At 41.3% G+C, this 24,172-nt stretch overlaps 1 protein-coding gene across 2 annotated transcripts in view; it reads left to right on the top strand.

The window, feature by feature from the left end:
* The window catches only part of thrab (thyroid hormone receptor alpha b), a 149,122-nt gene that overhangs the window by 35,445 nt on the left and 89,505 nt on the right, over positions 1 to 24,172 (top strand). For both annotated transcript variants that reach the window (XM_034119084.1, XM_034119085.1), the window contains one exon: positions 23,901 to 23,977. The gene's annotated coding sequence lies outside the window, so the exon portion shown is untranslated. The remainder of the gene's footprint in view (positions 1 to 23,900; positions 23,978 to 24,172) is intronic.

Here is a 24,172-nt window from a genome sequence, read left to right as displayed (position 1 = left end):
ATATCGGCAGATTGTCAAAATCAAATGATCGGAATCGGATTGGGAGCAAAAAAAGGTGATCGGGACATCCCTACTGATAACCCCAGGTTGCCTTTTTTCACTATTTTAAACGGATGAAGGATTTAAGTCATTGGAAGTCTGGATCTTAAGATCTCAGGTAAAAACCTTCCAAACCAGGGTCAATGCTACCAAACTCCGTTTTGTGTTATTGTTTTTGATTGAGAGACCCCTAGTGGAAGACACTTACATGTTGTGTGTCTAACTTTGAAAGACTTCTTTGTAATACTGCAAATTCCCTTTAATGTAATACATCATCCTCTGCAAACTGACTTCCTCATGAGTCCCTTTATTCATCCCAGTCTTTATATCCTTGTGTAAATCACCCGCTATATTTGTGTGCTTTATTGTGACTCTATTTGTGTCTGTCCTTGTCTGTTTGTAACCTTAAATGTGTTTGTGTGTCCTTGTGTTATGTCTCAACTGTGTCCCTGTGTGCCTGCATGCGTGCACGCCCAAGGCTGTGTGAGTCCATGTATGTGTATGTTTGTGTCACTGGGTGCGACTCCTCCAGTCTACATAACTCCAGCTCTCCATACGCTCATGCATACAGAAGTGGGAGACGACTGCAGGAGCATGCCTGGAGATGTGGTCAGGAGAGGCCTGTGTTTTATGGAACATACTGTACTGAGCTGCGCCGCTGCAGCAAAGGCACTATAAATAGAAGGTGCTGATAAAGAGGAAAAAAGAGGGTCTCTGTGTGAAACTTATTCACCGAGCCGGTTCCTGTTTGAACACTCCGCCAGGGGCTAAAGGATCACTGCAAGTCCAGGCTGAGCTAAAACCAACACTAAGCTACATAAAGAGCACATAACCAGGAATTAAAAGGAGCAGTATTCCAAGATTTATGTGTTTATATTGGGGGTTAGGGTTCAGGTGTCAAGACTTGATGTATTTATGATTTGCATCAGGGAAGTATCATGCAATAACTGCAGCCACATCTGACAGCATCATGGAGGTCTCTTAGAGAGCCGCCAGTCTGCAAATATAGCTCAGGTTTATCAATGTGTCTAGGAAAACAGAGACACGTGTTTCACATTGCTGCTGTGAAATTAATTAGTGTTAAACTTGTAAAGTTTGATAGGGTTGGAGTCTTTCCAAAAGTAGGTGACTGTAGCACAGTGAAACCCTGGTCTTTAACAGAAACAAACCTGTGGAAAACCTACACTAACACAACATGCATGAATGTATTTTTTTAAAAGAGCATTGAACTTGCCCGAGGATAATCAGACCAGATTTAAATAGTGTTTGATAATTTAGAGATTAAAACAGCAAAGAAGTCAGCAGCATGATGCGTTAACAAGCAGCAGCAGAACAACACGGTTTTATTCTGCCCTTTACATTTCACACTCTCTCACTTCGAAAAACACATTTTTTCTGCAGTTGATTATAGCTGATGGCGAGTGCACTCTGGTATTTTATATATATATATATATTGTTGTGATCAAATAATCTTGCACTTTTGTTCATTTTGACGTATCTGGCTTCTGTTTTGCAACCACTGGTGACTGATCTCTTTCAGGCTTGTAGAAGGCTGTAAGTTGAGTTTAATTGATGTAGCAAGAATAAATACATAATTTTGCACCCTTTACCCTAAACACGCTTTATAAACTTAAAGGGCCCATGTCATGGTTTTCCAGTTATTTCCCGTCCCCTTGTGTGTTATGAAGGTTTTTATGCATGTAAACGGTCTGCAGAGTCAAAAACCCTCAAAGTACACCCTGTAGCGAGTAAAACTCTAACACAGTCTATGCTGCCCCAGAACGCCTCGTTGGAGATTTCTCATTTTCCATTGTTTGCTTCCTGTGTTCTGTGACGTGTGAACACCCAAATCAAATGGACACCCAAATGGAACAATTCGCGGAGCACCTCACACACCAGGATCCCTTGGCTAACTAACAGGGAGTCCCCATTGACTTGCATAGAGCTCCCTGAATGCTGGTAATAGAGGAGTTGGGATGGCGGAGAAATGCTCTCCGCAGACCCATTCTCACAGCGTTATAAACCTTTTTCTAACTCAATATCAAGCCACACTTATTGTTTTTACTTCGGCTGTGAGTGTTTGTGTGTGCTCAGGATGAGTTTTGCTTGTTCTCGCTGTATCGCCGACCCGGAAACCTGTCCGCTCCTCGCAGCAGCGGCGAGCAGCAACGAGCCTTGCAACGTCCCGACCAATCAGAGCACACTGGGCTCACAGCGAGGGGGGGGGCAGGAGCTCCAACAAGCCGTTTAGGACAGAGAGTGAATACCTGGTGAATACACATACTATACAGAGATGCTGTATGAGAAACCAATGTGAGTTTGGAAAATTGCACAATTTAAATCTATTCTAGTAGACCTCAACAATGGAATTATGATCAGTAGAAATGGCCATGACATGGGACCTTTAAATAGATCTGCAAAGACTAGTCAACAAAAACGGAAACTTATTTTGATAATTGAATAATTGATAGAGCGTGAACTAACTTTTCATCCAAAAATGCCAGAAAAAGCTGATTTCAGCTCTGAAATATAGAGATTTGCTACTTTAATGTTTTTAATGCTATTATATTTAAAATCTTTGAGTATTAGACTGACAAAACAATACATTTAAAGATATCCTCTTGGAGTTTCATAAACTGGATTTTTTTACATTTGAAAGACGACTAGTAAAAAATAAACACCAATTAATGAATGATTAAAATAATCATTAGTTGAAGCCCTCATTCAGAAAACATCATCTGCATCAGAATTAATTTGGTAACAATCATCCCAAATGAAATCAACACAGTGAGTTGTGAAGTAAGACAAAGACATGTTTGCATGATACACGTGTTGGAATGCAGCCTTCATAGCTGCTGAAGCAGTCGGCTGAATGTTTTCCCAAAAGCACGTTTTCTGGTGGCTGAGCAACAGAAATTAAAATTGCCTCAACCCTGCTGTGGGTGATTCTTTTTCAGGAAGAGGAGTTTTGTAGGTTCTCAAACTAATTGTTTGCCATCTGATCCAACAGGTCCTAGTGGGGCTTACATGGATGGATGAGGGCAGGGAGCAATGTTTGCTTAGCCTAAGGTAAAGGGGAAGAAGGATGAAAAGCATATGGTCGGCAGGAGGGAGCTGTCACTCTCGCCAGCAGATCCTCCTCCTTCCTCTTGTTATTATAAGGTAAAAAGCAAGATTTAAGCCGTTCAGTGCAGTCCTTCACTATGAAAACATGGATTTTCTTTTTCACCCTGGAAGTGTGCCTCTGCCCTATTATTCCCCTTCAAACAGAATGCTCTCCTTCAAGCTGCTAATAAATATTGAAGAGATTTATCCCCCAGATTCAATCACTTTGTGAGTGAAGATCTAGTGGTATTGCCCTACAGTATGAATTAACAACCTGAATGTTTACTTATGTGTTTAACTGCATCATTAAATGTGCGGGATCACTAAAACTGCTCCATGAGGCATTGTGAGACATGAGGCATTGTGAGACATGATACATGTCCGCATTCCCAATGCCGTGCACTTCTTTTTCACATTCAGCGCTTGAAGAGGCTATATCCTCGGCTGACACCGAGCCCTGTTAAACGCCACCGTAACCTGTTTTATGACCTTGTTTTTCTTCTATTTTCAGTCTCCTTGCTCCGTTCGCACACTCATCCTTTTTCCTGTTCTCCTGTGTCTCACATTATTTTATCATTTGCTGTAAGGCTATAGCACTCTTTGAAGTACATCCTTAACACACACATTGTTACATAACTGTAGGATTTTTTTTTTTTTTACCCCCCTGCACACACTGCACCCCTAAAGTTCCCATTTGGAGTTCTCCTGTTCCCCCATTCCATGATCCAGTTTCACCATAGCAACATCAGCACGTCTACTCTCTCTCATACACACACACACACACACACACACACACTCACACACACACTCACACTCACACTCACACTCACACTCACACTCACACTCACACACCACGCAATTCATATTCACCACATTCTCTTTTTTCCCTCTCTTTTTTTTATACCCTTGTTCTGGGCAGTTTTTATTTTTATGGCTACGCTCACTGTGTTCCTTCAGGAATTTTGGCCCACGTTCAAAAATCCTAAATCAACTACAGGCTGCTACAGCACCCTGGGCCCCTCCGCTCTGCGTCTGTCACCCCACATGTTGACCCCAGGGAGTGTTTGTGTGTGTGGAAAATGGAGCTGACAATCAGACCACTGACAACCTGTCCTAAGAAGGTTTTGCGGACACTTCCGTAGCTTTCCCCCCCACACTTTCCCTCCTCCTTGTGTGTTATTTTCTCACTCTTTAACTTCCAGTTTGTCTCACTGTTGTCATTATCTGATATATTGCTGGTTAAACATGGCAACATAGTAAAACAATGAAATCAAAGGTAGTTCTTAGCCCTCTGGATAAATGAATACAACATTAACAAGAGGAGAAAAACATGTTAAGAGAGTGTTAAAACATAAATAACTCATTTTTCTTTGTAACAATAACTCTCAACAAAGCATTTTTAAATTCCCTTTGCTGTGTCAGATACCCCAGTTATCGAAAGTTCAGTATTCACCATCATTGTAAAAGAAAAGAAATCCTATTATGTCTGCCAAATGTTCCAAAACTCATCAGGGTTATTATTTAAAGTTTAGAACGCCACTAGAGAAATCCCATAGCTGCACTATTTTCCAAGGCTACACATCATTTTGTCTCAAACGTGAAGTGAAGAACTGTGAATGTCTTGAGGTCAGAAAGCCGTCGGAGAAAGTTTTGTTTTGTGTTCCCCGGCCTCACTCCACTTTTGTCTGTGATTCTTCCAGAGCTCAGCCCTGCTCTGTTTCTCTTTTTGAAAAAGGAAAGAAGAGAGTCGCGTGGAAACACATTTGTTCGACAGATGTGGTCTATCCTGGGGCCCAAAGCGTACTCCAACAGAGGATCGCTTTCTCTTCCTCTCTTCATCTGTGGCCCCTCATGACTCAACAGCATTCCCTTTACCTCTGCATGACCCTCTATTCTCATCTACTCCGTCCCTCCTTTTTCTCTCCAATACATCATGTCTGTCTGGTCTACACTGATTAAAAACTGCTTTTAATTCCATGACTGCACTGTCCTGGTGTGATGCTAAGATCTGCTCTTGTCAACAAGAGGGCCCCCCTTTGCTCTGCTTTAGTTTGGGGTCATAAAACTTAGTGTGCATAGAGCTGCCCAAGACAGCATTTAAGTGTTTTTGTCCATGTGTGAGATCTTCAGATGACAAGCCTGTTGCATATTAGTCCAGTGATTTAGAGAGTTTGGCTATGGCGCCAAACTCACCCGCTCCCGCCTCGCTCCTTCGTCCCTCCATAGAGAACGCCTTTGGTCGTCCATTGTGTTTGGTCTGGTTCTGATTCCCAGTTTGGTGGCTCCTCTGCAGGAGGAGAACACATGTGCAGACCGGATGTGTTGTCTCGCTCCATTCGCAGCTCGCCAACTCTCACTGTCACGATGAAAGCGTAATATTTTTAAACGCCTTTTGTGTGTTATGTCACTGCAGAGGCGCTTTGCCTCCACCTGTAAACACTTACTGTACATTTGAGTAATTCTCATCTGTATTTAAAAATAGCATCGGATTTAATCTCCAGGCGCCAAACTAAAGTAAAAAAAAGACAAAAAGTTCTGCTCTTACGATTTCCATATTTTGAATGGGGACTCAGTCTCGGTAATACACATGGCTTTTTAGGGCTGTGCATTAATTTAGCGTTTACACAAAAGCCTCAAACATAACAAGGAGAGGGATTGAAGAGAGTGTTTTTGGCTTGAAGGGCTTTGGACATCACAAATTTTCTGTCAAAGCCCATCCTTTGTTACAGTGAAGTGATCCTGGTTTCTGTTTCCAACTGGTAAAGCTTTCCTAATCCATACGTCAACCCACTCCATTCAACCTGAATGTAACTCTTGTGTGTTTATCCAGTCAAAGCCCCTTGTGGTGTGTATCGTGAAGGCCAAACTTGTGTAACAGACCTTTCCTAACTTGTTTAGGAATCACGTTTCCCCCCATCAGTATTGCATTAAAAGTTGTCCTGTTCCAACTGCTGCCTTGGGTTCAGTTGCCCTATAGAGCAGCTTTTAGCAGAGTGTTTGTTCCTAGTACAGACCTCTGAACTGCTGCATGCAACTTTATCCAGCTATTCATATCAAACTTGTGTAATGCTCATTGAAGGCTCCCAGTTTGAGACAAAATTGACAAGTCAGGATTAAGAATGGCAACATCTAACATAGCTTACTAGCCACCTAGCTACATCAATGGGAAAAGGTGCAGACGGTAAACAACGCTATGCTGGATTTTTAAACTGATGTGCAGTAATAAAAGCTCTTAATCTGCATATTTCTTCTTTCTATCTGTTGATGTGAAAAAATGTGCCCCCTGATTTGCTTTTTCTCAACAATTTAAGAGATTATTCTTTGGCACATGCTATACCCTTACACCAAGTTTAAATATTTTTCGGACCTTTTTAGGTGCCAAGTAAATCAAACCAAAAAAACATAACCTTCATGTCTCTTATTACTGATATCCTCAGGCAAAGCAAAAATAACCTTACTGCCAACCACAAATCCGCTAACATGAAAATGTCAGACTTAAAGATTACAATCTAAGAAACTGGCAGTTCCTCCTTATCATCAGGCAACACAAAAGCCTTTGACACTGCAGTGGAAGCTGTTGCATCAGACAGTTAGAAGTCCTTTAGCTGTTCTGCCACCATACATTTGAGCTGTTATGTATTCATGCCAATTACCACAGAATGTCCTCCAGGGCTGCTGTGCTTGTTGTCTTGTTTCTTTTGAACAACAAGCTGTATTTTTACATCTCAAATCCTCTGGAAGACATTAAAGGCCTTGATCGCTTTAACATTCTTCAGCTGGAAACTATATAACCATTTAATAGTGTCAAATGAATGTATATTAGATTAGCTAGTTATTCAAAATGTAGAAACTTGAGTGCCATCACACATGCCAACAGAGCAGGGATCTCAGAAAGTCTTAGCTCTTTATCACAGATTCTATCACATTAGATCATACAGCTGTCACATCTCCAGTTCTCTGAACACAAAAGGTGCGCATACAGTTACTAACACAAGGAGTATCGCACTGTTGGAGATACCTTAGCCAGCCAAAACACAGTAACCCATATGTTGAGCAATCAATAATGTACCATGTCATGGCATCAAGTCATCTGTTAAGGGGAAGATCACCAGCGCTAAAACAGCTTTTTTCCTTTGAATCTTAGCTCACTGAGAGACCTAATGAAAGCAGATGTACAGAAGTGAGTGTTGCATCTTGACTGGACGTGGTTGGTTAGCAGTTGTTCTACCTTCCACCCTGCACAGTACTGTATCTGTGCTGCGGCCGACATCACTGCTGCCCCTCCTCTGGTTTAAACAAAAGCAACAGCGGCACATGTAAACATCAAATAATTTGGCAGAGTGATGAGTCGCAGTGCGAGGCTTCCCAGTAGTGTTGCTATTTCCTGCTGCTGCTGTGTTACCCCACCAAATATGTTACTCCACTGTTGTTGTACTCATCTGGCAAAGAGAGAAGAAGAGGGATGTAGGAATTGGCCTGAACTTATGACAAAGTCAATATGATCAGATCAGCTGGGAACATGTGGCTGCTGTTCATTCATTAAGCTGCAGCTGAGCTCCAAATGTCTCTCAGCAGCTATAACCACTGGGAAACCGTAAACTAATACTCCTGTGTTTACTACAGACTTTATTTACTTTACTCGTGTGTATTTTTCAGGGTTTTTTTTATATCAAATGAGATACTGCTATTACAGGAAATGCTCCAGAATTTGATCTAAGTGGTTTTATTTACCATCGTCGACAACTCAGGATTCCCATGCTTGTACCTGTTTTTAACAAGAAAACGTTGTCGTTTTGCACAAGCCTAACTGGAAATGTAAAACAAAAACATATTACATTCATGTGGAACCACAATGGCATTGTTTCGTTAGTAGGGCTGGTTATAATTATTTTATGGATCCTGGGTGGGTTTTTTTGTATACTTTAACTTGTTATTTACCTTATGAACTTTTCTAAACACTAGCAGCAAAACACTAGTGTTGTCAAAAATAGCCTATCACTGATTTTATTTGAGCAAACAGGCTCTTTTATCTTCCTTCAAATGACCTCTTGCCAGCCCCTTTACAATACTGTTGGACGCTAAAAGGCCGTAACACCATCTGATGTGCAGTCTGCTCTAACACAGACCTCTGCTTGTGGCTTCTTGATGAAGATCTCTCAGTGTTCGCGGTATAGGTCGGCTGGTGTCGCCTCTCCAGCAGGGACAATACACTCTTGCATCACAAACCAACAGGCAGGAGGTAGACGCCTTTCTTATCTATGTCCTTAGCCTGAGCGAGAGAGAGAGGGGGAGAAAAGGCAAGATTACTGAACCTGCAACTGTTGCACAATGCAATGTCATGTTTTAGTACACTGTGTACTGAATGTTAGACATGTTCTGTACACAGCGGCTCAGCATTAATGTATGGAGCAACGCTAAGACAAACAAGTTTGCGTCAGCTCTACAACATGTGACATGGCAAAGCACTTGGTGTTTTTCGTTCATGCAGCAGGTGTGCTGTATAATAATGTTATCTTTGGATTGAGACAGAGTTTCAACATGTTTTTCAGCATGTTAGGTCAGACCCTTAAGATGGAACAATGTTTTTCAGTCTCTCTCACATTTCTGATATATTTGTGCACTTCAGCTGCAGAGACATACTAATGATGATTTTTAATATCAAGTTATTTGTTATTATTAATTGACTGATATATTTTGTTATCAATATGATGCCAGAAATTAATCAAACTGATATAAAACAAACAACATTTCCTCATTTAGAAGCTGGCATATGACTTTTATTTTTCAACTAATGTTTTCAGCATAAAAGACAACACTCTAAAATCTGTCCTTTACTTCTTAAAACACGAAAAAGGATGATGCACTACACTTATCTCACCCCTTTTGGCAGTTGTTTTGGAATTTGTCAAAGAATAAACATCGGTATATTGAAACAAGACTCTTCGAGGCAGATTGCAGTAATCTTTTGAAGCACTATGTATTTGATTTGGCAACAGGTTAAAATAATCTCTCTCTATGGCAGCGTTTACTCGCTAAAGGCTGGTTGGTTTACTCGGGTCGCTCTGTATTTCCTGGCAGTGTTCAGGCCAGCTCTCTGACACTTTTTGAACCTTCAGTTTCTGTGGCAGAAGCAGGAAAACCTCATTCAGCAATAACGCTTAATTACTACTGCTGTAGTGTTTTGAACTCAAGGAACGCTTTTCACAGAAAAAAGGAAATAGAAGAAAGTGCTAGCCAGAAATTGATGCCTGTAATATCTCTGACTCTCACTCCTGTTCTGTTTCACTTTAACTTTTAAACATTTATTTTTCCCTTTGACAGTTCCTCATTTTTACTTTCTCTCCCTTTATTTCCCTCCCCTGGCTCCCTTCATCACCCTTCCTAACTCAAACTTCCCTCGCTCTGTCATGCTTTTTGCTCTTTGACAGTCTTGGAACTTTTTAGCTCGTTAACGCTTTGAATCCAGTCTCCCACTTGTCTCTGTGTAGATGCATCTGTAGATAACAAGGCTAGCACATGTGAAACCTGACAGGGAGAGAAACCTCTTAGGACTGATATCACTGTAAGCCACCGCTGTGCACTGTAGTGCAGAGAAGATTGGAATATCAACACAGGAAAGCATTGAGTAATATGATCTAAGAAAACACAAGGTAAAGTCAGCTAGCCGCTAGGCTAATTTATGCATTGTAAAATGCCATAGGCTTAAGCCAACTGTTGTGACTGGTCCCCCTGTTGACAGCAGTCAACAGGGGGGCAGTCAACAGGGGGGAAACACTGAGATACATACAGTACACATTAAAGCCGTACAAGGCTCAACAATAGGGTGTGTGAGTGTGCGACTCGTGTGTGTGTTTCCAGTGTGATATCTCTATCAACCTGCTGCTAACGTTCACATTTTCTGTGAAATGGATTGTTCTGTGGTGGAGGTTTTCTGTGAATGAATTGCCTTTTTAACTTGTTGGCCGTCCTATGAGAAAATAGAATTTCTCTCTATAGAATCTTGTGTATCTGTGTCTTCATCTGCTGAATATTACTTTTTTTTGTAAAAACATAAAATTGAAGAGGCCAGAGTTCCAAACTTTTAAATTCAGTCCAATACGTACCATAAGCTTGAATAAATAAAGAACATCAAGGACTATCAAATCTATGAATAGGCAATTCATCTGGCAAGACCTTCAATTTTATATTTCAGCTTTGGACACATTTCACGTTGGAAATAAAAGTGATAAGGCTCCTCTGCTTGTTTCAGCTTCCCTCCTCTACTTCTGTGCCTGTTTCTGTGCAGAGTCCAAAGCCAAATACAGAGCTACTTTTAGTGTGTTTTTCTGAGTGGGAACTGGGACCACTACAAATAATCAATGTTGCAGTGTGCTGTATAAATGTAACCTACACACTAAATGCTAAATATATTTTGCAGCGCTACTGAAGCCATTTTCTTCTTTCAGTCATTTGAGCTACTGACTGTTCAAACATTTAGCCATTTCATGTCAGCTTAACATTTAATCATGGCACAGATATTGCTGTGTTTATTTTAAGTCTCAGTCTGTGTGTATTTTGTTTAGCTTAATGTTTTGCTATTTTCAAACCTTTAGTAAACTCTTGGCTCTTTATATTGCAGTAAATGTAAAGCAACAAGTGGAATTGGTTCTTTCTTTTGATTATTTTACAATTAAAGGTGGGGTAGGTAATTTTGGAGAAACCAGCTCGAGTGCGCTAAAATTTGAAAATACACAGCCGGAAAAAATCTGCCACTTCCTTACAGAGCCCCTCCTCCAACACACACGAACGTGCACATGACCAATGAGGGCACGAGATAAGTTTGTGCACAGATGGAAGGCTGACAGGCAGGTAGGCCATCCAGTTATTTTAGCCGGGCCGGCTAAAATGATTGGTCGTGCTTTTTACAGTACTACAGCTTCCACAGATGAAATTATTTTATGGATTTTTTTGTCAAAGCACTTAAGATATTCATTGCTATCGGGATGTTAAGAGCATTCCATGGAATATAACAAAAGTGTATCTCGAGCCGGTTTCTCAAACGTACCTACCCTACCTTTAAATGCAGGATGTTTTTTAAATTGTAATCTAAAAATAATAATAATCAAGATGGTTTGCATAAAGCAGCCCTAAATTACATCTCTGCAAGTCAATTTCATGTGCATGTAGAACTATTTTAAATGTTTAGCTGAAAAATGGAAAGGTTCAGATTTAACAGACGTAGAGAATGGATCAAAAAAGCAGTTGCATAAAGGGCAGATACAGACCCATAGCCACATGTGACATCATTTGGTGTGGTCACATGGTTCCTCTGTGTTCAGTGTGGCAGCCTGCGTGGATGATCTCAATCACCAACTCCTAAATGGTGCTTATTGTGTCATGAAACACCACCGTATTGTGGCTGTTTGTGTTTATGCATGCAAGACTGCATTCTTAATTCCACTGTCTTATATAAGCGCATGCATGTGTTTACTGTTATGTTTTTGTATTTGGAATGAAGCCCTCTTTTTAATTCAAATCTTAAATAGAGCCAGAAAAGAACAGCCATAAAGAGTGAAACTCCTCATGTGGTGTGATCTGTAAGAAGAGGCGGCTCCTCACGTCTAATGGCCTGTCATCACTGATGTTCTGAAGCCACACACTACAGAAGTCAGTGCACCCCCTGTAGTGTACTGGGTTATGTTAATGACAGGGCTGCACGAAAGAACTGTCTGCTTTAATTATGGAACAGCATTGGACTCCTGACTCCTGCTCCTGTTTCTGCTTCTTTGATATTTCTTCCTCTTCTTCAACGCAGTTCCTTCCCTTTTTTTTAAAAAACTCTTTACAATTGTGGGCCCTTTGATTTGCCCTCCCCTGCCCCATGAGGAAAGGTGGACTAATCCTCTGAATCAATTGTGTCACCTACTCTAAGCAGGATTGAATGGGTCCTAGATTACCACTGGACACTAATCGCATTTAGGCTCCACGATGATAGCTCCTGTTCTGGGCTGGGCTGTGGCTCTGAGACTAGGAGATTTAATGCAAGTCTTGATCTGAGTGGGCCCCAGCTGTTGCTATGCACCTGTTGAGCTTTGTCCTTACATTTCCTCCCCGGATTCTGTTAAGAGAAGCTCATTTACATATTTATGTGTTGTAATTTACTTGCTAAATACATTAGCAGAGTTGTAGACCAGGACCAAGTTATTTTGATAACTTTGACTATGTATTAGAACGGCTGCCTTTTAGTTGATAAGTAATTTGAGCTGCAGTATTCGTCATGGACGACTTAAAGGTGGGGTATGTAATTTATTTCAGAAACACTTTTTGTTATATTCCATGGAATGCTCTTAACATCCCGATAGCAATGAATATATTAAATGCTTTGACAATAAATACATAAAAAAATTAGGGCTGTCAGTCGATTAAAATATTTAATCGCGATTAATCGCATGATTGTCCATAGTTAATCGCGATTAATCGCAAATTAATCGCACATTTTTTATCTGTTCTAAATGTACCTTAGAGGGATATCTTTCAAGTTTTTAATACTCTTATCAACATATGAGTGGACAAATATGCTTTATATGTTTGTTTATTATCATTTGAACAATGACAAATATTCTCATGAATATTAAACACAACAACCTGAACATTACAAATATTCGCCTCAATTCAACCTAGAACCTCTCTCATACAATAATACAATACTCTCTGTGTGTGTGTGTGTGTGTGTGTGCTGTGTGTGTGTGTGTGTGTGTGTGTGTGTGTGTGGTGTGTGTGTGTGTGTGTGTGTGTGTGTGTGTGTGTGTGTGTGTGTGTGTGTGTGTGTGTGTGTGTGTGTGTGTGTGTGTGTGTGTGTGTGTGTGTGTGTGTGTGTGTGTGTGTGTGTGTGTGTGTGTGTGTGTGTGTGTGTGTGTGTGTGTGTGTGTGTGTGTGTGTGTGTGTGTGTGTGTGTGTGTGTGTGTGTGTGTGTGTGTGTGTGTGTGTGGACACTGTGATGGATCGTTGAGCTATGTGCAGCTCAAGGCATATATGCTCGAATGGGTGCTGCCTGGACGCTGCAATAATGTTGCGCGTACTATCCGTGCTGAGTGTGCTGACTTTTCGTACAATGTCACACTGTCTGGCTACCTGCATAAAGTCAAGTGCTCGGCGCAGTTGTCGGCGAAATGTCATTGAAACAGCTCCTTATATCCGTTAGCGCAGCTAGCTAGCACCAGATGCTAACAACAACAACAACACGTAAGGTGTGCCTCGCTCGCGCGAGTCGCGCCACACACACACACACACACACACACACACACACACACACACACACACACACACACACACACACACACACACACACACACACACACACACACACACATACACACACCCTCCCGGTCCTCCCGATGGCCAGTCCGGGCCTGCCAGTGAGCGTGGAAGTGTGGTCTGCCACAAGCGGGCGGCAGGAGCGGGGCTGTCAGCATCAGCTTGCCGATGGTATTTTACACTCGATGCGCTCTGAAACTACGGCGGCCGAGGGCAAAAAATACACATGCGTTAATCGCGTTAAAATAATTAGTGGCGTTAATTTTTTTTTTGCGTTAACGCGTTGTTAACGCGTTAACTTGACAGCCCTAAAAAAAATGCATCCTGTGGAAGCCGTAGTACTGTAAAAAGTACGACCAATCATTTTAGCCGCCCCTAAAATAACTGGATGGCCTACCTGCCTGTCAGCATTCCATCTGTGCACAGACTTATCTCGTGCCCTCATTGGTCATGTGCGCGTTCGTGTGTGTTGGAGGAGGGGCTCTATAAGGAAGTGGCAGATTTTTTCCGGTTGTGTATTTTCAAATTCTAGCGCACTCGAGCTGGTTTCTCCAAAATTACCTACCCCACCTTTAAATGTATTTTTTTGATAGAAGTTGATACGATTTTTTTGAATACGTTTTTCATGCTGAATGAATTACTTCTAAAAAGCTTTGGTAACTCAAGACACACAACACACAAGACATATTAGAACTTTTGCAGGACTATCTGGAGAAACCCAGGTTTAGTCCACAAAACCGTTAGAAGAGTTAGTTGACAGATTCTTTAGTGGGACAGTCCGACGCTGGGTGTGGTTAGTAACAAGGTTGAGGAATGTAAAGTAAGGAATGGTCGGTTGCCCTGTCCCAAAATAGAGTATATTTATATAGTGAGATTGTCTGACTGCTAGTTTGTTTTACCCTGACAATAGAATGACATGTATGTACAGTATGATGTATACAGAAATATTGCAGATCTTAGCAATACCTCTAATAATGTGAGTTTAAAACTAAGACCTGCATCATGTTGGGTTTGGAGCTCTTTTCTTTAAGCCAGTGAATGTCTGGTGGCAGTTTGCTGGTAGATCATAGAAAAAGGCTAACATCGAACATACAAGGAGTTGCAGTTTTTTAATGTTTCTTTTTAAAAAGACTCCTCTAATTGGAAACACAGCTGAACTGACTTGTGGGCAAAAACTACAACAAAGACTCTTCTGTTCTTTGCTTATACAAACCAGCGCAGTGATACTAATATTACCAGCATGTCTGAAAAGGCAAATAAAAATCCCTCAAGCCTGTATGTGATGAGGATGGACAGAGCCTCAAGAAAGTTTAGGCTGGGCAGTTGTATGTGTGTAGCAATGATTTATATATAATGGCAATTCAAAGTGCTCAACATAACCTTTCTGAAACACTCAGGAACAGACCGTCGTATAGACTCTATGTCTCTGAAGTAACACTTGATTAAAATGTTTCAAATATATTAGATTTGGGACACAAATACTGGACCTAAAAGTATAGTGACTTAGTCATGAGATCCCATATGCCTGTTTAGCCCTGCTTGAGTTTGATTAGACTTCAAAGAGAATAGTATAGACATCATGGTATTTGGTCATTAGTGCAGGAACCAAGACTTTTTTTTGAACAAAGCATGAGGGTAAGGGCAATGACTCTGCATTCCTCTAAAACTAGTTCTCGGTTGTGTTTTTTTTTATATCAATAAACCTAATACAAACTGAAAACAAAAATATTTTAAGCACAACCTGTATGTTAACACCAACCTCTGTATTTCATGCTTATAAAAAAAGGATTCCTAGTTCTCTAGCCTCCTTGATCTTTCACCACCCTCCATGTCCCTTTCTCCCTCTCTACACATATTTCATGCAAATGCAGTGTTGAGGGCACTAGAGCAAATCTATTTGCAACTTCACCAACAGTAAATTATCATCTTGACAGGCCCTGGTGCATTGTCTTCTCCCTGTTGCCGTGGCCTTCTCACTGCCCCCGCCCTGCTGTCTCCTTGAACCATCCAGCTGTGCAGCTTCTCATCAACGAGGCCTTGTGTCCCGTCATCTTTCAGTCTCGGGGTCTTTCTATCGCCGTCATCCCTCTCCTTATTGCTATCCTCCTCCTCCTCATCTCTCTTCGGTCATCTTCTTCCTGAGTGCTGTGCGTTTTATTGCCGGCCGTATATAGTGAATGCAGTCTTTTGCCAGGACGAAACGACCGCCCTTGGAGTGACACTATGAACATGCTGTCACCCCCTCACCCCCTCACTCCTCCATCCCAACCTCAATGGATTGACACACATATGACCTGATGGAAGTGTGTGACTGTGTGTGTGTGTGTGTGTGTGTGTGTGTGTGTGTGTGTGTGTGTGTGTGTGTGTGTGTGTGTGTGTGTGTGTGTGTGTGTGTGTGTGTGTGTGTGTGTGTGTGTGTGTGTGTGTGTGTGTGTGTGTGTGTGTGTGTGTGTGTGTGTGTGTGTGTGTGTGTGTGTGTGTGTGTGTGTGTGTGTGTGTGTGTGTGTGTGTGTGTGTGTGTGTGTGTGTGTGTGTGTGTGTGTGTGTGTGTGTGTGTGTGTGTGTGTGTGTGTGTGTGTGTGTGTGTGTGTGTGTGTGTGTGTGTGTGTGTGTGTGGGGCATGGACATTGTTGCATGTGTACTCTCTGCCTCGATATGGCGCCAATGTCACATTAGCCTTTAGTAGAGGTGCAGGTTGGATGCCTTTTATCTACCCAGATTATCCTCCACATAAAGGACAAATAGTTTGTTAATCCCATACCTTGTTTGCCACCCTCATGCACATAACACAGATTGCACTCTTCCAGCCAACAGTTGATTGCTTTTCTCTCTTGTTGTCTTGCTCACGCTCTCTTGCCAGACACGTTTGTGATCCCTAAGGCTTCTTGCTCTGATAGTCATTTATTGTTTCAGTGTTTGATACTTTCTCTTTTGCCAAAGATTTATGCGTGCTATATATGTTCTTTCTTCTTCCAGAAAGGTTAAAAGGGCCGTCAGATTTTAAATGTAATTTACTTCTTGTATTCACTAAGTGAGATGGGTCAGGGTTAAGTGCAATGGAGGGAGGAGACAATGTGTAGGTGGTGATGATTAGAGTTGGGAAATGAAGTGTCACTATGGTGCCCTGTTTTCATGGGAACTCTACAAAGCAATTGACAGGGGATCTACTTAATGCCAAGCCACTACGGAGACGGATTTGGGCACTTTCCCACAGACAAGCCACAAGAATATCCATGATGCATTGTGATTAAACAAGTGGAATCTTGGCTGACTTCTGTGCTAAAATTACTTGAATTCCCTCCACCCAACCTAGATAACCAGTTGATCAAAAAGCATGGGAGTGCATACTTCACTTATAATCTCTTCTGCTTTGAATTCTCATGACTATCCTACTTTAAAACAGGGCATTGTCAAGAGAGCAAAGCATTTCTGGAGGCATCCAATGCGTCTAAAACTGCCTGCCAATCTTATAGTTGATGATGATGTCTTTTGCTGAAATTGCTGGTGTAATTAAGGCAGTGTTTCTCAAAGTGGGGGGCGCAGAGGCATAACAGGGGCGCGAGAGACCAGGAGGAAAAATGGTTATTTAAAAATAATAATAATAATAATAATAATAATTAGAAAAATTATTGATTCGAAAATAATATGATACAGTACAATTACGTCTGGGTCTCTGTGTTTCATTCAAGCTCGGCTCTGTGTGTGTGTGTGGAACGAGCCATTTTGTGTGCGGGCGCGAGCGAGAGAGAGAGAGAGAGAGCGCACCGGTACCGGATATCGTTGTTGTTAGCTTCTGGTGCTAGCGAGCTACGCTAACGGATATAAGGAGCTTTTTCAACAACAAAGTGGAGGAGAGTCCTCTCCTGTCAGACTGAGAGACTCAGTGAACTAAAGGACTCTGAGTGTTTAGATAGTTAACTTTAGTCTAAGTTATCTCAGTGGGTCTCAAACGTTTTGGTCACCATTAATGTAAACAATTATTTCCGAGGCACACGTTTATATGATCATTATAGTTATAAAAAAATAAGAGAATAAATGAAAAACAGGTTTGAAATACTAGTAAAAAAAGAATAAAGTTTAAAAGGGTGATATGTAAAATATCCATAAAGAAAAAGTAAATCTGTTTACAGTTCTGTTTCAAATGGGTGTTGAGAGATGTATCCATAGATCTCTTCATTTTGCTCTCAAAGTGCACCAGATTGATGCTTTTAACTTCAATATTTAAAAACACACTGTATTTGCGTGGGGAGTGTTGCAGTAGAAAATTCCACTGTAGCGACCGGTACATTAATGGGAAACCCTAAATGTTTGAGAACCCTCTATGAAACGTCAAGCTACCCCACAGCACCCCCAAAAGAAATCTCTGACGCCGCCACTGAGCCTGCAACCCCGTTTTGAAGAAATGTGCAGTGCAAAACAGGCTCATTGCAGCCACTAATGCTAAGACACACTTTGAGCCAAATATCAGCATTTTCTTATTTTTCATTTTTTTGCACAGATTCCAAAGTGGCAAAGTATTATAACTTATTGTTCTAGCAGAGGGATTGCACAATTGTATTATGTATTTATTTTTTGACCACACAGACTTATGGAGCATAGTTTTATTATCACTGTTCTAGCAAAGTGATTTTTTATTTTTTTTAAAGGAATGCTCACCTTCATATTGTTGTATTTTAATAAATGTTAACTTGGCCCATTACGTGACTATTTGTGTTGGGGGGGCCCCGACTTTTTTTTTTCTCCAAAGGGGGGGCCTGACAGAAAAAGTTTGAGAACCACTGAATTAGGGCCTTTGTATGTTGAGATGACACACTGCACCCCGGAGCTAGAGCTCTTAATGACTTGCCATGTTTAGCCTTGCATGGCTCGGTATGCATCGTCAGAAGATCCTTTCCCTGAAGGCATAGCAGCGAGGCAGCATCTGATCTTTTCCATCCACCATCATTCATAGTCCTGACAGGCCGGCGAATTCCCCGCACCCCTTCCAGCCTGTAGTTCAAAGCCATACATTTGCCACCAGAGGAGGGGGTGTAGTGGTGAACTTGGGGCCCACTGATAGAATTTACCCTCAAGATGTTTCCAGTTGAAAGTCCTCAGAGGATTTGTTCTGCTTCTGTTTTAGACTCCCTCAAGTAGTGTGGGTATTTCTTCTGGTGATCTGGTGACACTTAGAGGAACCAGGGGAAGAAAATGTCCTACAAAACTAGCCTTCTTTGCAGCATGCGCTACATTCAGTGCTTTTGAAATGTGGAACTTTGTGGTTGCCATAAGACTTATAACTTTGATGCCTTTGCTGCCTTTTGATTTGTAACAACTAATGATTGCCTTCATAGGTGGATAAAAAATTGTGGGGCGAATGTAACATGATTCTGTTTATGTGCAACATTCTCTGAAATACTTAAATGGCATCCTATAACTTACTTCAATGAGATGTTTCAGAATGGTAAAACCTCATGTACTGTATTAACAAGGCACGTTTTTTTTTATAGTGCCTCGCTAAAAGTGTAAAGATGACTTCTCTTGACTCGAGGGCTGGATCAGTCAGATAGGAATCATTCAATCAGTCACGGAAAGCAGGAGCCTTTGGTAGATCTAATCAAAGCTTCGTCCCTTTTTCTTTCTGGAACACTTTCAGGCTTGTTTATAGCTTTCAGATAGTCAGTTATTCCTAGAAATGTCTTCGTGGTATTGTGCCTTCAGGTTATTAGATTATGATTTTTTACAGAACTGGATGTCCTGTTGAGTGTGGTTGAAGGTTTTCTTACATTTTCCCTTTTGTTTGGAATTAGAAGATGCAATTTTCATATCTTTCTGTAATTAATTGCTACTAAATCAACATTAACTGGATATTATCTGGCACATTTTCTTAATTAAACTATGGATTATTAGTGTCTAATATAATCTCCATCGTCATGTATTTTCGCTGTTTCTATTTTCATCTGCAGTACCTCAGATTCATTCAACATTGCACTTTTGCTTGCAATGTTGAACATGACCCAGTTTTATTGGTGCACGAGACTCTGCAACCTCATAACCTTGTATTGTTTACTCGTAGCACCTGTGGTCGCTTTGTTAACAGGAAATAGGAAGTTCATTTACAACTTGCTCTTTCAAGACTTTGCATTGATGATGCTTTGTATATCAGTATCAGCAACATGACTTTTAATGATGGTGTGTTTGTCTCACAACATTGCTTTCAGTGCAACAAAAGAAGAAGCTATTTATCAGACACAATCCATCATGATAGCTGTGCATTATATGAACTGTATAACCCTTGCTACAGTTCAGTAAAGGCCATGCCCATGGTTTAGACACACCTTATGTACTGTACAACCATTGGGTCTCTGGACTAGGAGGGGCTTAGATATACTATATAAGAAAGCTATCCTCTTGATGCAAATATAGCTTAGCATGTGACTACATGCTCCATTAACGCAACTGGATTCCAATGACACAGAACAACCGTCAGCATGTACACAGGGCCAGCGAAGTCTCACACTTAATGTAAAGAGACAACTGTATATTCCTTTATATTATGCAAGGCTAATGCATAATATATTGTAGGACTTACATCAAGGTCAATTTGGAAGTTGAATTATTGATAGAAATTGGACAATTTAAAGGTAAATTCGTTTTTGATAAAAACAATTTTGATTGTCGGACTTGTTCGTCACATTGAAAAATTAAAGTACTAACATTAGTCCTTAGCATGACCCTGCCTCAAAAACCTCCTACAGTTCCCATAGTGCAACTCTGAGGCATTGTTCATATTGCCACCTCTGCCTGTTAAGTGCTCTCATCCTTTACTCCCCCTTTCTCAGTTTATGACAAAGTTTAAGACTAACTAAAGATTATCGCCCTCCATAGCAACAGAGGACGGAATGATACCGCCCATCCATTGTATGCCATTTTGTGTCAAATAGTTGGAGTTCCCCATTAAATACTATTTAAAGACGTGACACGGGTCACATAGCTAATGACCTCTACTTGGACGTTAGCCAATCTTCAAGCAGAATAGTTGTTACATTTTTGCAAGTGAGCCACTCCCCAACTATTGAATGTAAATGCCAGCTGTTGACAACCTGACGCTGGTTAACCAGTTAGTCAGATTCCTGCCCTGAAAACCAGCGCAGCATGATGACTGAAATATTTATTCTCACACATACTCTTTCCTCCCCTCTGTTCGGGACACTTCAATTATATTATTAGTTAGTTTTAGCGCCAGCAGGAGGGCATCATATAACTGCTTCTCCACTCAGGCTCCTTATTGTTTTCCCGGCCCCCCCTCGCAGAGAGCTACCTCTCTCCTTGTGCCCTGAATGTTTTTGTTTGCCCTCGCCAGTCTGCAGGGGAAGAGCCCTCCAGCTAATTAGAGAGTTGCCAGTGGAATTTCCCTGTGACAAAGGGAGCTATTCATGTCGGCCGGATGGTGAAAATGTCACACTGGCAGCAGCGATAGCTTTGCTTCAAGGAGTTAGCAAAATGAAGAGGCGTCACTTTGAAGCTCGTCTCCTTGCACCCAAATCAATGCAACGCTGCTCAGCCTGCAGCCCCCTCCATCTCTGCGCTTCTGTTTTGCCATCTATCATCTCCTGGTGCTCTGCAGTGTTGGCCTCTGTCACACAGACTGTCAGCACAGGGGCTAAATCGTTGACCTCCCATCTTAACATGTTGTCTTCTGTGAGTTGATCTGGTGTCTCCTCGGCGTATATCTGACCCATATTCCTTCAATGCACTTTATATTTCAAACATACGCTGCAAAGACACATTCCATTTTGCCGCCTCTATGTCAAGCCTTGTTTATACTCACGGGAAGCACCATAGGGCGGCCGTCCACTCGTACGCTAATCTCCGAATCCCCAGAGGGCGTACAAACAAAACATTCTGTGGAGAATCAAAAAGTCTTACCGGCAAAAGGCAGACCAAACATGCAACTTTTCTGTGCTGAGAGGTTTGCTCACATATTGCTACAATATTTATGGCCTTACTTTATCGTCTTCACACCATCCCTGTGAAGAAGGGAATAATTGGAATAACAATGTGTTGTGATAAAACAAAGATTGAAAGCTTTAATATATTGGAAACCATTTGATTTGGCTGGTAATATATTTATCCAAATGCAGATTTTACAACCTCCCTTTTCGAAATGCATTTATAAACAAGTTGGCTGTTTTTTAAAAATCATGTCACAATAGTGAGGATTCATTAATTATTTTACTTTAAATTCAAGTTTGTTTGCTTTTATCAGTCTGCTATTCACACTCCTGCCTAAAAACGAAAACAACTCAAATGCAATTACAGTCTGCAAAAACAAGAAATTAGCATCAACGCATTGTAACCATTTGCAAAATTAGTCTGAGTCTCCAATTCTATCCATGAAATATCCCTCCCCCCTCTCCACAGCAGCTCCACGGGGGAAATATATGTTTTATGTCCGGACGGAGCGGAATTCCCCTCATGTGGAATGTGAATTGAAACCCCCCCCCCCTGTCATATTTTCCACACATACCATCAAGTGTGCATTAGGAGAGGGGAAGCTAACAGTATACAGCATCAAATTGCCCAACCCTACTTTCCACACAGACATGTAAATGAAAAATGTGATATGATGTACTTTTAATAGATCAAACAACACAAGCACGTCACACACCAACATCTACATATAGTCAGACACACATGCCTTCCTTCCAGCACTTCCTGTCCCATGGGATCGTAAAGACAGTAACAGCCTCCTCTTTTCCTTCCTGTCTAAAACACCTTTAAGCGTGTTTCTTGCCTTCCTTTTTCTCACTTTCACAGATTTTAACACAATTTTCTCGCGTCCGTTTTCGTCTTATCATCTTTTACTTTTTCTGTCTCTTTAGTAGCAGTCTGTTGTGGGCAGCGTGCCTACTGACGCTCTTGGACACTACTGTTCATGTGGCATATTTGATCGAGACACAACCATAATGATTTTTAGCAGGGATAAATTGCCTTTGAATGCTTCAATACCTTTTGACATGTCCTTTTGGAATATGAAATGATCATCTTTGTAATAAAACTCAGCAGATTAGAGACATGTTGTGAGATGCAGCTAGTGTAACTGCAATCAGCTTTTCAATTCTTGCAATTTATAGGAACTGACAGATAGGAACTTAAGTCAAAAGTAATATTTAAAATAAGCTGAACTGAATTTACTCCTTTTTTAGCAAGTCACTGCAGTCTGACCGCCGTCTCTCAGTTCTCGTTTTCAAGCTTTACACTTTCTACTGCTGTTTGTTTATTCTCCTTTTAACATAACAACAGGTATTTTGTACCATATTAGCAGTTCAATTAGTGTATTAGGTCAAATTAGCTGCCTTGTTGTAAATTATTCGGATGAAAAGATGGCAATTATGCTCATTTGCTTTCTTGCCAAGAGTTAGATTTGAAGATTGAAATTTGTGTTATATCTGTCCAATAAATATGAAGCCAAAGCCAGCTGACACTTAGCAAGGCTTAGCATCAACAATGGAAAAAGGCGAGAAATGGCTAGCCTGGCTCTTTTCCCAGATAATCACCTCTGACTAAACGGCTAATTTACACGTTATGCACACAATTCCAAAAGATTGTCTGTGACTTAACAGTAAGTTTGTATGAAAAGAAGTAAAACTCCAGCACAAAACCTTCCCAAACAAAACAAATTAAACAACCAATATACATTTTTTTAATAACACATATCTGGAATCATCATAGTATGTCTATTGTTTCACTTTTAAACAGATATTAGCTGTTTTCCTTCTGCCCGGAAAGTTCCCCTGATTGTTTACCATATGGAAAATTGGAATTTCACCACACAAGATTGCTGCTCTAGCGTGTTATCCGAGACGACAGGCCAGTAAACACCAAAGTCTCACCCTACAGCTAGCAGCAGTCTGTAGCATGCATGCTAACATCTGCCTGACGTCAGTCTGTCAACGTCTCTAGCTCCTACGAGGACATTCAAGTCAGTAATGCTAGCAGTAGAAGGCTGTTTCGGCAGACATTAAAGCGTGACTGTGACGCAGGCCCCATAGATAAATGTTTGGCTTTCAAGTCAGACTGTGAGGTAAACAGACCGAGGCTTCTGACTTACATTTTCACAGAAGGAGGGGATGCAGAGAAATATATGGAGTGGAAGAGGAATGAAGGATAAAAAAGCAGCGGTCAAAAGGCAGTTGCAAAAACAAGGCCTTGCAAATAATAAGAAAAAGCAGGGAAAGAAGAGAGGGAGAGAGAAACATAGGAAGGAAAGGAAAAACAACAAGGAAAGTAAGTATGAGGACAGAGAGGAAAGAGGGGGGGGGGGGGGGGGGGGGAGGGAGGGAGTGTCCTCGCTGGCCTTTGTACTGTATGGCCTTGTTTGTTTTCTATATGCTATATCCCTCCCCTCCTCCTCCCGCTCCCCTCCGCCCTCTGTCTCAGCTGCTCACCCACCCTAACAATCCTCTTTTTATTTCTTCCAGGGGCGGAGACGAGGCGGACCACACAACGCAGGAGACCTGGGGAATCATTAACCGCACACAAAAACACACTATGACTGGTAGGTTATGTCTCCGCACCTGTTTACATGTATGCTTATGAGGCGGGTGTATACCCCACAGACTCGGCAAGAGGCTTGTACAATAATTCATCGTCTTTATACTTTCTGCTGTCAGCCTGTAAAGTGTCACATGTGCAGTATGTGCAGCTCACACACTCTCTGTGGCTTTGCTTATAAACACCTGCAGTGACTCTC

This window comes from Trematomus bernacchii, unplaced genomic scaffold, assembly GCF_902827165.1.
Source record: "Trematomus bernacchii unplaced genomic scaffold, fTreBer1.1, whole genome shotgun sequence".
NCBI lineage: Eukaryota > Metazoa > Chordata > Actinopteri > Perciformes > Nototheniidae > Trematomus > Trematomus bernacchii.
Note: the sequence above shows the minus strand (reverse complement) of the source record. Positions and strands in the feature narration are given on the sequence as shown.